The 13,320-nt window shown below is 44.6% G+C and overlaps 1 long non-coding RNA gene across 1 annotated transcript in view; it reads left to right on the top strand.

Moving 5' to 3' along the window:
* Window positions 1-9,543, top strand: part of LOC140897783 (uncharacterized) — a 49,980-nt gene extending 40,437 nt beyond the window's left edge. Inside the window, exon 3 of the long non-coding RNA XR_012154810.1 lies at window positions 9,455-9,543. This is a non-coding gene — a long non-coding RNA (uncharacterized lncRNA). The remainder of the gene's footprint in view (window positions 1-9,454) is intronic.
* Window positions 9,544-13,320: the final 3,777 nt, after the last annotated feature.

The following is a 13,320-nucleotide window of genomic DNA, read 5'->3' as shown; positions in this document are numbered from 1 at the left end:
ATATAAGGAAAGGGAGCCAACAAAAAATGGACACATGCCAGGGCCAGATCCCCAACAGGTGTAAATGGGCATAGCTCCGTTGAAGTCAGTAGGTGTAAAAGGGTATGACTCCACTGATGTTAATTGGGTCAGATCCCTACCTGGTGTTAATGGGTATAAATGCACTTAAGTCAATGGAGTTACACTCATTTTGCACCAGGTGAGGGAGGATTTTCAAATTGTATTGAAAATAACAAGTCCGTAAGTAGTGGCCTGGTTTTCAAAGGTCCTGAGCGACTCCTGCTCTTACAGATGTTCCAGGCATCTGCAGGGGCTTACAGTCTCTGAAAATCAGCCCAGAGCTCCATTTTATGCAACTTGGGAAGAGCTGGCACTTTTTGCATAGCCATGCCTCGTTTTTCTCGTTTTCTCTCTCTTTCCTATTGAGAGCAATGGTAGAAGGAAAGACCAACCCAATCCATGGCAGTTTCAGCTGCTAGTCCAGTGAAACTGTCACCCATTGGCTGCTTTCCAGACATCAGAGGTGCAGTTTGTTTTGCTTTCTCTAATGGGCTGGTAAGGTCCTCGATTTACATGTCTAAGTAAGACTTGAGGCATCCGTTCTGCTAGTTGAAGTGAAGTGTTTGGCTTTTTGGCAAGACTTGTTTGGCTTGGCTCTTAGCACTCAGTCAGTTATTAGAGTAAGCAATAAAAATGCATTGCATATTAGAGTCTATATTAAAACAACATGGAGCATGCAACACAAACCAAACAAAGCAAGGGGTTTCGTTGTTCAGACTTCCATTCTATCCTTTGCTCATTAAGTTGTACTTCAGTTTTATGGAACCAGCATTACAAGCTTTGGATGGATGAGCTTGTGGTTAGGGCAAAGTCCTCAGGACCCCAATACCTGGATTCTATTCTTGGCTCCTTCCACTGATTTGCCGTGTGGTTGCTTGGCCCAAGGTAGGGATGGACTTCGAGTATGACATGAGATTTCTTTTCAGAGTTGCTGAATGCCCACAACTAACTTCTGAGTATTTCTTACAATCTGGCCCAAGCTTTCAAAAAGACCTAAAAACTCTTTGTATCTCCATTTCCCCACTTATGTCAGTATTATATTATCCCCATCTCGCATGGATGTAGGGAGGATTAATTCACTAATGTTTGCAGAGCTCTCTGAAATCTGCCAAGGAATAATGCTATAGAAGCATAAAGCATCATAATTATTTCACCAACCTGTGCAATATCATCTGCAGGCACCGTCACAAGTCCGCAGACATGTAAATAGCGAGTTAATAGATAAGGAGCTAGAAGTGGTGCTCAAGAACGCATAGCACAGCTCCTGGATTTTGTAGAAGCAATAAAATTTGGTGGTGATGTGCACTGCGAATTACCTCCTCTGTGCAGCTCTTTATAACAGATCCTACCAGGGAGAGTAGATGAATTAAGGATCAAGTGGCACAGTGAACTCTGAATTGCCCATCCTCTTTTCTTTAATGTCAAAATCTTAGCTCCCCTTCCTGGTGTGTGTTTGTGCATGCTATCCTCTGCTCCAGTCTCCAGGTTAGAGAGTGACACGTTGGAGGTGGAGGAGTTCAGAGCTTTGAGTTATTTTGACATCATTTTGTCCAAACTAATGTATCTTAAAAGTAGCTCAAGCTGGTTTACAGCATAAATCAAAACCTACAAAACATTTCCACGAGAAACACTAATGTGGCACATATCTCAGCAGTGGAGATTTCTTAAATCAAGTTATTTTTATGGCTTCTGTAGTGCTGTATGCATACACAGGACAAGAGGCAAACTGCCATAAAGATCTAAAGCTGAAAAGCAGGAGCATGTTCTTATCCTATAATATAGAGCAGTGGGTGGGTTTTAGAGCTGGAATAAATTGTGGCTCTCTCGCCTTTCTACCTCTGGTTTTGTTGGCATGCATGCTGTCTACGCTTCAGAGCCATTGACAACATCGTGTATGGGATAGGGAAGGAGATCAGTAACGTATAGTAAAGGAGGACGAGTAATGACCACAGCTGGCACCTTTGTTGGCAGTCTAGGCCGAAGCTAAGAATAGAATGGCTATAGACAGTAAATTTAGGACTTCAAGGTCAAGCCTTGATAGATTAATTCACCTGAGTAATGTACCTTGATACCTGTGTATCCATTTTAACGAGGTACACTTCAGTTCTTCCACTGCTTGCTAACATTTTCATCTGGGAAGTATGGTTTCACCAGCCACTTTCTTTGAAAAGCCAAGTCCTATTGCTCATGATAACCTTTCTTTAACCTGGCTACCCAGTCATACCACTAATAATTAGTCCATTGGCTAAGTATTCAGATTCACAGGACTTGGCTTTATCATGTAGCTCTGTAACATAATGGTCAATGGTCTCACCTGACAACTGGCTTTTTCGGAAATATTTCTTCTCTAAGCATCATTTTTGTGTGGATCAAAGTATTCTTTGAATTTCTGCCTGGCTTTGTCGAGCAATATGTGGGCCTTCCATGCTCTGCTGGGATGGATAGTACTGCAGCTCTTCAGAACATCTGAACAGCCACATCTTTGCATTTCTTCTGTATCAGGGCATCTGAAAACCACAAGATATATGGTGGATGGTGAGCTGTGATTTTTTTCACCACTAAACTCCGTTCGTTTTGTTACTCCTTTTCCCACTCACCTCCACCCGTTTGGCCCATTGTGTCCATCTCTTGGATCCTGGCTGACACCTAGCTCTTTATGATAAACACTGTCTTTGTTGTTTGTCTGTACAGCACAGTGGGGTCCTGATCCTTGTTTGGGGTCCCTAATCAGTACCATGGTATAAATAACAAAAGAAGAATGAGACACAGCAGTGACATGTAAAACTCATAGAAAGTGGGAAGTATTTTGGAGAATGGGACATAACCCCACTTGCTCCGAAACCAACGAAGCCAATGCAATGGGTGTCCTTTAGCTCTTTCATTGTTACAATTCAGAGAAGCAACTTTAGGAAAGCCGGGTAAATTACAAGAACCGGATCACTGGCTTGAACAAGGTCAGAATGTTCCTTTGATCACTCTGTGCGCGCGCGCACATGTGTGCAAACTAAGTCACTATTTAATAGCAGACCTCACAGAGAGGAATGAATTTATGTATTCATGACCTGTAACAAGTATAGCGATTGTTTACTATATTCTGAGAGATCCAGAAGGAGCTATAATGTGATAATTATAAGGAAACCTTCCTAAATATATATTTCTGATGCATCAGCAAAAGCCCAGTAGGTCCCTCCAGCTGGCTTGGGAACATGTGAGTTAATCTCAAGCTTCAGATCATGCCACGCATTACAGATTGTGCAGCTATGCAGACTCCAGACAGGGAGGATGACTTGCAATTGTGAGGAGAAGGGGGAAAAGGAAGCAAAGAAGCAGGAACAAAACTACTTCCACAGTGCCTTTCTCAAGCATTAATTAACTTACTATTTCTGTGAGGTAAATATGTAGTACGCCCATCTTCCAGATGGTTGAACTGAGGCACAGAGAGGATAAGGTAAATATTATGTCACTAATTCAGGATGTATCAATTTTTGGGTCCCCAATTTGAGGCAGGTTGGGCCCAATTTGCAGAATGCTCAGCATCCACAGCTCTCCTGGGATGAAATTATTATTATTGTTCTATTCATTTGCACTAAAGTAGCATCCAGAGGTCCTAGCAAGGCTCAGGACCCCATTGTGCTAGTTGCCAAACAAACATTTACTGCCTCAGTTTCCCCATCTGTAAAAAGGGCAACCTCACAGGCGTGTTAATGTTTTGCAAAGCACTTTTGGATCCTTGAATGAAGGCCTCTATAGAAGCATAAATGGTAATTTATTGCCTCAGTATGAAAAAAAAAAAGTGTGTGTGTGTTTGACAATCAGCAGCCTGTTTATACTCCTATGTCTCATAGACATCTTGCTAAAAGGAGCTCCAGCACTGTTAGCTGATGGATTTTGGCACAGCATGTCCAGTTAGCCAGGCTCACCAGCCTCTTCTATTACACACAGAGTTTCTGTGTAACTTTGTAGGCTGTGTTTGATTTGCCTGAACTTAAACAGTAACCGCTGATTGATTGGCTTCCAAAAATACCCACCAGCCATGTTTGACGTCCAGAAAGCTCTCGCCGATTTGGATGGGGACCTCTGAGTTGGAAAGAGGCTGGAAAGATAGACATCTGCCATCTGGTCTCTTCTGTTCCTTCTCTCCCATCTGCTTTCTGACTCTGTTGCGTTAGTGGGATCTGGCAGAGACAGTCACAACTGGGGATAGCTTTGCACTGAAGCAAATTCTATGCTCCCTTCATGCTAGTCAGCATGAGTTACCATGGAGCTGCTAGTGAACAGCATTACAATGGCTCATAGATGCAGCGCTACAGTTAACATTTCCTCTTCGAACACTATTTATAAACCCTCTGCCAGGCCGAATTGTTCAACATTATTGATTACCTGGATTAATCTCTAAAGGACTGACTCAGGCAAAACTCCTCCAGACCTCAGTCAGGATTCAAGGCCTCAGGGCTGAGCTCACACACTGCACATCCATGGTTCCCTGGTTTCACTAGGAGTTGGAGGTGCTTTGGCACAACTCAGGATCAGGCCCCATGGACCTGATCCAAAGCCCACTGAAATAAATGGAGAGATACATGCAGACTTCCATGGGCATTGGATCGACCTAGAAGGGTACACTGTTCCAAGAGGCAGGCGTGAGTAATGGGAGCCATAATCCCCTCTGTAGCTCAGGAGAAAGCTGCAGATGTTGTAAACTGGGCATGGTGACCATGGCCCGGAATGAAGCAAGAAAAGAAAAGCGTTTGGATCTTCTTTGACAGGGGTGGGCTTTGGAATGTAATTGTTACTCAGTGAATTAGAAATACCCACTATTTTTTTAAAAAAAAAAAAAAAAGAAAAGGAGTACTTGTGGCACCTTAGAGACTAACCAATTTATTAGAGCATAAGCTTTCGTGAGCTACAGCTCACTTCCTCAGATGCATATCGTGGAAACTGCAGCAGGCTTTATATATACACAGAGAATATGAAACAATACCTATTCCCACCCCACTGTCCTGCTGGTAATAGCTTATCTAAAGTGATTTCCAGCACAAATCCAGGTTTTCTCACCCTCCACCCCACCACACAAATTCACTCTCCTGCTGGTGATAGCCCATCCAAAGTGACAACTCTTTACACAACGTGCATGACAATCAAGCTGGGCTATTTCCTGCATAAATCCAGGTTCTCACATCCCCCCCACCCCCATACACACACAAACTCACTCTCCTGCTGGTAATAGCTCATCCAAACTGACCACTCTTCAAGTTAAAATCCAAGTTAAACCAGAACATCTGGGGGGGGGGGGTAGGAAAAAACAAGAGGAAACAGGCTACCTTGCATAATGACTTAGCCACTCCAAGTCTCTATTTAAGCCTAAATTAATAGTATCCAATTTGCAAATGAATTCCAATTCAGCAGTTTCTCGCTGGAGTCTGGATTTGAAGTTTTTTTGTTTTAAGATAGCGACCTTCATGTCTGTGATCGCGTGACCAGAGAGATTGAAGTGTTCTCCGACTGGTTTATGAATGTTATAATTCTTGACATCTGATTTGTGTCCATTTATTCTTTTACGTAGAGACTGTCCAGTTTGACCAATGTACATGGCAGAGGGGCATTGCTGGCACATGATGGCATATATCACATTGGTGGATGTGCAGGTGAACGAGCCTCTGATAGTGTGGCTGATGTTATTAGGCCCTGTGATGGTGTCCCCTGAATAGATATGTGGGCACAGTTGGCAACGGGCTTTGTTGCAAGGATAAGTTCCTGGGTTAGTGGTTCTGTTGTGTGGTATGTGGTTGTTGGTGAGTATTTGCTTCAGGTTGCGGGGCTGTCTGTAGGCAAGGACTGGCCTGTCTCCCAAGATTTGTGAGAGTGTTGGGTCATCCTTTAGGATAGGTTGTAGATCCTTAATAATGCGTTGGAGGGGTTTTAGTTGGGGGCTGAAGGTGACGGCTAGTGGCGTTCTGTTATTTTCTTTGTTAGGCCTGTCCTGTAGTAGGTAACTTCTGGGAACTCTTCTGGCTCTATCAATCTGTTTCTTTACTTCTGCAGGTGGGTATTGTAGTTGTAAGAAAGCTTGACAGAGATCTTGTAGGTGTTTGTCTCTATCTGAGGGGTTGGAGCAAATGCGGTTGTATCGCAGAGCTTGGCTGTAGACGATGGATCGTGTGGTGTGGTCAGGGTGAAAGCTGGAGGCATGCAGGTAGGAATAGCGGTCAGTAGGTTTCCGGTATAGGGTGGTGTTTATGTGACCATTGTTTATTAGCACTGTAGTGTCCAGGAAGTGGATCTCTTGTGTGGACTGGACCAGGCTGAGGTTGGTGGTGGGATGGAAATTGTTGAAATCATGGTGGAATTCCTCAAGGGCTTCTTTTCCATGGGTCCAGATGATGAAGATGTCATCAATATAGCGCAAGTAGAGTAGGGGCTTTAGGGGACGAGAGCTGAGGAAGCGTTGTTCTAAATCAGCCATAAAAATGTTGGCATACTGTGGGGCCATGCGGGTACCCATAGCAGTGCCGCTGATCTGAAGGTATACATTGTCCCCAAATGTGAAGTAGTTATGGGTAAGGACAAAGTCACAAAGTTCAGCCACCAGGTTAGCCGTGACATTATCGGGGATAGTGTTCTTGACGGCTTGTAGTCCATCTTTGTGTGGAATGTTGGTGTAGAGGGCTTCTACATCCATAGTGGCCAGGATGGTGTTATCAGGAAGATCACCGATGGATTGTAGTTTCCTCAGGAAGTCAGTGGTGTCTCGAAGGTAGCTGGGAGTGCTGGTAGCGTAGGGCCTGAGGAGGGAGTCTACATAGCCAGACAATCCTGCTGTCAGGGTGCCAATGCCTGAGATGATGGGGCGCCCAGGATTTCCAGGTTTATGGATCTTGGGTAGTAGATAGAATATCCCAGGTCGGGGTTCCAGGGCTGTGTCTGTGCGGAGAGTGCTTCCGCCGACGTGCACGGGCTGAAATTGTGGAAAAGCAGCATCACTTGCCCCATAACCTCAGCCATGCGGAACGCAATGCCATCCACAGCCTCAGAAACAACTCTGACATCATAATCAAAAAGGCTGACAAAGGAGGTGCTGTTGTCGTCATGAATAGGTCGGAATATGAACAAGAGGCTGCTCGGCAGCTCTCCAACACGAGTTTCTACAAGCCATTACCCTCTGATCCCACTGAGAGTTACCAAAAGCAACTACAGCATTTGCTCAAGAAACTTCCTGAAAAAGCACAAGATCAAATCCGCACAGACACAGCCCTGGAACCCCGACCTGGGATATTCTATCTACTACCCAAGATCCATAAACCTGGAAATCCTGGGCGCCCCATCATCTCAGGCATTGGCACCCTGACAGCAGGATTGTCTGGCTATGTAGACTCCCTCCTCAGGCCCTACGCTACCAGCACTCCCAGCTACCTTCGAGACACCACTGACTTCCTGAGGAAACTTCAATCCATCGGTGATCTTCCTGATAACACCATCCTGGCCACTATGGATGTAGAAGCCCTCTACACCAACATTCCACACAAAGATGGACTACAAGCCGTCAAGAACACTATCCCCGATAATGTCACGGCTAACCTGGTGGCTGAACTTTGTGACTTTGTCCTTACCCATAACTACTTCACATTTGGGGACAATGTATACCTTCAGATCAGCGGCACTGCTATGGGTACCCGCATGGCCCCACAGTATGCCAACATTTTAATGGCTGATTTAGAACAACGCTTCCTCAGCTCTCGTCCCCTAAAGCCCCTACTCTACTTGCGCTATATTGATGACATCTTCATCATCTGGACCCATGGAAAAGAAGCCCTTGAGGAATTCCACCATGATTTCAACAATTTCCATCCCACCACCAACCTCAGCCTGGTCCAGTCCACACAAGAGATCCACTTCCTGGACACTACAGTGCTAATAAACAATGGTCACATAAACACCACCCTATACCGGAAACCTACTGACCGCTATTCCTACCTGCATGCCTCCAGCTTTCACCCTGACCACACCACACGATCCATCGTCTACAGCCAAGCTCTGCGATACAACCGCATTTGCTCCAACCCCTCAGATAGAGACAAACACCTACAAGATCTCTGTCAAGCTTTCTTACAACTACAATACCCACCTGCAGAAGTAAAGAAACAGATTGATAGAGCCAGAAGAGTTCCCAGAAGTTACCTACTACAGGACAGGCCTAACAAAGAAAATAACAGAACGCCACTAGCCGTCACCTTCAGCCCCCAACTAAAACCCCTCCAACGCATTATTAAGGATCTACAACCTATCCTAAAGGATGACCCAACACTCTCACAAATCTTGGGAGACAGGCCAGTCCTTGCCTACAGACAGCCCCGCAACCTGAAGCAAATACTCACCAACAACCACATACCACACAACAGAACCACTAACCCAGGAACTTATCCTTGCAACAAAGCCCGTTGCCAACTGTGCCCACATATCTATTCAGGGGACACCATCACAGGGCCTAATAACATCAGCCACACTATCAGAGGCTCGTTCACCTGCACATCCACCAATGTGATATATGCCATCATGTGCCAGCAATGCCCCTCTGCCATGTACATTGGTCAAACTGGACAGTCTCTACGTAAAAGAATAAATGGACACAAATCAGATGTCAAGAATTATAACATTCATAAACCAGTCGGAGAACACTTCAATCTCTCTGGTCACGCGATCACAGACATGAAGGTCGCTATCTTAAAACAAAAAAACTTCAAATCCAGACTCCAGCGAGAAACTGCTGAATTGGAATTCATTTGCAAATTGGATACTATTAATTTAGGCTTAAATAGAGACTTGGAGTGGCTAAGTCATTATGCAAGGTAGCCTGTTTCCTCTTGTTTTTTCCTACCCCCCCCCCCCCCAGATGTTCTGGTTTAACTTGGATTTTAACTTGAAGAGTGGTCAGTTTGGATGAGCTATTACCAGCAGGAGAGTGAGTTTGTGTGTGTATGGGGGTGGGGGGGATGTGAGAACCTGGATTTATGCAGGAAATAGCCCAGCTTGATTGTCATGCACATTGTGTAAAGAGTTGTCACTTTGGATGGGCTATCACCAGCAGGAGAGTGAATTTGTGTGGGGGGGTGGAGGGTGAGAAAACCTGGATTTGTGCTGGAAATCACTTTAGATAAGCTATTACCAGCAGGACAGTGGGGTGGGAATAGGTATTGTTTCATATTCTTTGTGTATATATAAAGCCTGCTGCAGTTTCCACGATATGCATCTGAGGAAGTGAGCTGTAGCTCACGAAAGCTTATGCTCTAATAAATTGGTTAGTCTCTAAGGTGCCACAAGTACTCCTTTTCTTTTTGCGAATACAGACTAACACGGCTGTCACTCTGAAACCTGCCACTATTTTTTTGTTTCATTGGAACAGGTTAACCAGGAACTGACTTCAACCAGGAAACCAGTTGAGAAAAGAAAAGAAAAGAAAAGAAAAGAAAAGAAAAGAAAAGAAAAGAAAAGCATGACTTGGAGTTTTTGGGTTTTGTAGTGGCTTAAATTTTGAAATCTGTTGCCTCTTCTTTCACCTGGCGAAGGATATTTTAGGTATTAGGTGCCAGGGACTTCTCAATGTAAAGCGAAATGTTTAACATCAGTTAATATTAAATCCTGTAAATTTAGAAAATTGTAGCCAATCTATTCTAGACACCACCCATTCTCTTGCCTATATATCCCAGACAGGGATTACCAATTTATTAAGACATTGAAGTTGTACTGTATGTCAGAATTGACACCTTGGTCCTGCAGGCTTTTAGGGGATATTAGACTGAAAGAGAGTTTAAATAACGAGGAACACTACAGGCAGGTATCTAACAATTTTGGTCATTCCCTGGCACCTTGAGCCAACAGATGGCCAAGCAGTTCAGTCTAGATAATATACAAAATGGATGTTACCTTATTAATGAAAGCATCTCAACACAGCAGGATCTTTTTACGATGATGCATTTTAGTTGAGTTAAACCTAGATAATGTACCCAATATGGTTCTCTCTGAGAGTACGTCTTCACTGCAGTTATCTCAGGCTCTTACACAGGTACTGCCTTGGTTCCTCTCCACATACACAAACTTCTGACCTAATTTCAGGGGTGCTTTCAACCTGCAATAGCTGGAATGGCTTCGGATGGGGGTTAGAGATTCTGCTTTCACTTGGGCTGGTAACCCACCCACTATGCAGTGAGGTTGCAGGCTAAATCACATGACTGCTGCTAGTCCTCAAGTACCGGCCCACAATTTCCCCCATGTGCCCAGAAGGACAGACAGGTTCTCCCATAATTTTCTGGGGAAAAATCATAGACTCGCTGAGCACAGAAACCCATGGGATATGCTCCCACAAATGCTGACCAGAGGATCTGGCCACTCTGTAGAAGACTGGGAAATGGGACTTGTTCCTGGATATGGCTCAACAGTGTCATTAGCCCTGGAGGATCAGTGCAGCCGGGCGCTTTGAATCTTAATTTGACAGTTTGTACTTACTGGCAGTTGTCAACACAATAGTGGCCATAATTAGTACCCAGTGGATGTAAAATGCTACAGCATGTTCCAAAGCCACTGCTCTCTTTGCACAGGTGTGAATGACTCCACAGCCAATCAAGCCTGTGTTGTTGTTGGGGCTTTTTAATGGGTAATTTAGAATAACCCAACCTGAAACCTTAAGAACAGAATTTCCTTTCATTGTCTTAAGTGGAATTCACCTTGAGAACTGGTGAGAACATAGCAGGAGTGTTGCTGTAAGTATGCGGTGTGTCACAGTGGGAAACTGCATGGAATTCTACATTTCTACCGCGTATATTTGTATTGTGGTAGCACCTAGGAGCCTCAGGCTGTCATTGTGCAAGGTGCTGTACAAACACAAAACAAAAGACAGTCCTTGCCCCAAAGAGTTTATCTTTAGCCTATTGAAATGCTCATAGAAATCAAATTCATCTTGTACTTGACGACCTCTTCCATTGTCCATAAAATGGCCTCCAAATATTGACTACTGCTGTGCTTTTATCCATATTCCCTTTTTTTCTCCACAACTTATTTTCTGGGGGGAGGTTGTGCCTTTAGCCTGGAGACTAGGCTATCTGCTTATCAATCCTATCGTACTGCCACTTTCACTGAGATGCCATTGCCAGAGGCCATTCTAGCTCCCTGGCAATGTTCTTCTGCTTCCTAAGTTGTAATTCTGCTGAGGCCTGGTAACCTGGCCACTTTAATACTTTTAATTACCCAACTGTCTGCTTTGGTTAAACATAAAACCTTTTCATATTCTTCCCCCGCTCCCTTTACACACACAGGAAAATATCATGCTTCCCAGGCTTCAATACAGTATGCAACCTTCAGTTTCTTTTCCTTAATTATCAAGGCAAGGAAATCAAGTTTTCAGCAATTTCTCCCAATTCACATCCCTCTGAGGGCCCCAGTGTCTGCTTGCCTGATCGTCAGCCTTTAAAAAGATTTACTATGTATATGCTGCTTTATATCCTTCCTCTGCTTTTGATTTACCATTTTGGTATCCTTATCACTCTGTAACACTTCCTACGTGTCTGTCTTTATAGCTGTTCGCTTTCCCTCATTGAAACTGCCAAGAGCATTTCCTTAGCTGCAGTGGGTGACATTCAACCCAGCACACATCTCCTGCAGAAGGCCTATGCCCAAGAGAGCTTCAGTGGGACATAAGTGGCTCCTTGCGCTGGCCCAGAGCACAGGGGTGACATTAATCCCCCTGTCAACTTCCTTATAGAGCCTCAGACCTTTTAGGGCTCTTTAAATTCCTGTCCATCTGTCTTGCAGAAAATCTTTGCACCAACAAATGGTTTTGAGGAAATGTCACATTTCTCCTCTGCACCTCCCTCTGCCAGGCAACTGCCCCAACTCTCAATCCATCGCAGTGGAGATGGGACTGAAGCTGCAAAACTGGCATCTTGATATCAACCCTTTGCCCCAGTATCGGTGAGAGGCTGACCCCAAACCTGGGAACAGAACAATTAGGAGATTGAATTAACTGATTTCAGAGTAACAGCCGTGTTAGTCTGTATTCGCAAAAAGAAAAGGAGTACTTGTGGCACCTTAGAGACTAACCAATTTATTTGAGCATGAGCTTTCGTGAGCTATAGCTCACTTCATCGGATGCATACCGTGGAAACTGCAGAAGACATTATATACACACAGAGACCATGAAACAATACCTCCTCCCACCCCCACTGTCCTGCTGGTAATAGCTTATCTAAAGTGATCATCAAGTTGGGCCATTTCCAGCACAAATCCAGGTTTTCTCACCCTCCGCCCCCGCCCCAACTCACTCTCCTGCTGGTAATAGCCCATCCAAAGTGACCACTCTCTTCACAATGTGTATGATAATCAAGGTGGGCCATTTCCAGCACAAATCCAGGTTTTCTCACCCCCCCACCCCCATACACACACAAACTCACTCTCCTGCTGGTAATGGGGTGTGTGTGGGGGGGTGTTTGGAAAGCCTGGGTTTGTGCTGGAAATGGCCCATCTTGATTATCATACACATTGTAGGGAGAGTGGTCACTTTGGATGAGCTATTACCAGCAGGAGAGTGAGTTGGGGGGGGGGGGCGGAGGGTGAGAAAACCTGGATTTATGCTGGAAATGGCCCAACTTGATGGTCACTGTAGATAAGCTATTACCAGCAGGACAGTGGGGCGGGAGGAGGTATTGTTTCATGGTCTCTGTGTGTATATAATGTCTTCTGCAGCTTCCACGGTATGCATCCGATGAAGTGAGCTGTAGCTCACGAAAGCTCATGCTCAAATAAATTGGTTAGTCTCTAAGGTGCCACAAGTACTGAATTAACTGAGAAATTCAAAATCATGCCCTGGCGAAGGGGCATGGGGAAAAGAGGGTCTGTCCCTGGCTACCTGGGAGCCATCGCTACACGGGGTTGGAAGAACACAAAGATGGGCTAAAGCTACCACTGAAGCCCTGCCCCTTATCTGTACCAAATGGTCTTTAACCACAGCTAAGGATCTTGTCTGTGATCTTTTAACCCAGCCTTTGAAGTTCTTTTCAGACTTGTTCTCCGAGCCCTAAGTGTTCCCCTCTGTAGGGATTAAATTTGGTAGTAAATTATCACATGGATGTTTATGATCACAAGTACACCTCTTCCAAGAAGGATTTCACAGTCAATTGAGTCACATTATTCTTTTCAGTCTGCACTGAAATCCAAGCTTCCTGGGCAACTGAAAGCCCATGGGTTATGATTTCGGGTTATTAAAAACAGGTATAAAAT

Source organism: Lepidochelys kempii, chromosome 14, assembly GCF_965140265.1.
Source record: "Lepidochelys kempii isolate rLepKem1 chromosome 14, rLepKem1.hap2, whole genome shotgun sequence".
Classification (NCBI taxonomy): domain Eukaryota; kingdom Metazoa; phylum Chordata; order Testudines; family Cheloniidae; genus Lepidochelys; species Lepidochelys kempii.
The sequence above is the reverse complement of the archived record's forward strand: the minus strand, read 5'-3'. Positions and strand labels throughout refer to the sequence as shown.